Below are 1,117 nucleotides of genomic sequence, written 5' to 3' on the forward strand. Positions count from 1 at the left end.
TCAGAATGACTAAAATCAAAAACTCAAGGGACAGCTGGTGAGGATATGGAGCAGGGGGAACACTTCATTTCTGGTGTGAGTGCCAACTTGTACAGTCACTTTGGAAATCAATTTGGTGGTTTCTCAGAAAACTGGTGATAATTCTACCTCAAGACACCTAGGCATATACCCAAAAGATGCTCCAACATCTCACAAAGATATGTTCATATCTTTGCTCAACTATGTTCATAGCAGGTTTATTCATAACGGTCAGAGTAAAGAGTTTTGAATCCTTGTGGATTGTGATGAAGGACATATCAGTACTGAGAGGCCCCTAATCAGATGTGCCTTTGACATACTGAGGTAAGTGTTCTAGTTCCAGGAAGCGCTGGCTCATCAGTGTTCTAATGAGCAGCATCCTGAAATGCTATGGTTTGCAGGCAGATATTTCTATGATTAAATACACTCTAATATCTAGTTATACTTGCTTCTACTATACACGTGCACTAGAGTTTGTTTTGCTTGTTTGTTTGTTTAGACATTAGCCATTATTTCTGGGTAAAATGAAATTTCAATGTAGCTTTGATCTGTATTTTTATGATATCTAGAAGTGTAAACACCATTCCTACTTCACCTTTTGAGAACTATTTATATAGTTACATGCTTCATTTTTATTGGTTTGTTGATTTTAATGTTATTTTTATATTCTAGATTCTTAATGTTCTCAGATGTATACCTGAAAAAGAAATAAAGCACTTTTCCCCTTGCACATTTTGAAAAATTCATGTAGAAATGAATTATAGAAGTGTCAATAAATACATACATACACATACATAAAGAGTTTCAATGGAGTTATCCTGTAATGAGGCAACAAAGCCCCTTTTAGGCTGACACAGGATAACAAGCAAAAAGCTAAGTACCAGAAATAGCTTACTGACTATGGGATAGATATAGTCTTCTATATTACAGGCTATTTGCAATACTGTTGGTCACCCCCAGAACTTGACAGCAAAAATCTATTGATGAAATCACAGAATGTGGAAAAATTAAGCTGGTACTTACATTGAAGCTTCAGTCTTACCGGATGATTTTCATAGTGTTAGAATGTGTTACACATGCTACTGAAAGAGAAAATGAA

This window comes from Mastomys coucha, unplaced genomic scaffold (assembly GCF_008632895.1).
Source record: "Mastomys coucha isolate ucsf_1 unplaced genomic scaffold, UCSF_Mcou_1 pScaffold9, whole genome shotgun sequence".
Lineage (NCBI taxonomy): Eukaryota > Metazoa > Chordata > Mammalia > Rodentia > Muridae > Mastomys > Mastomys coucha.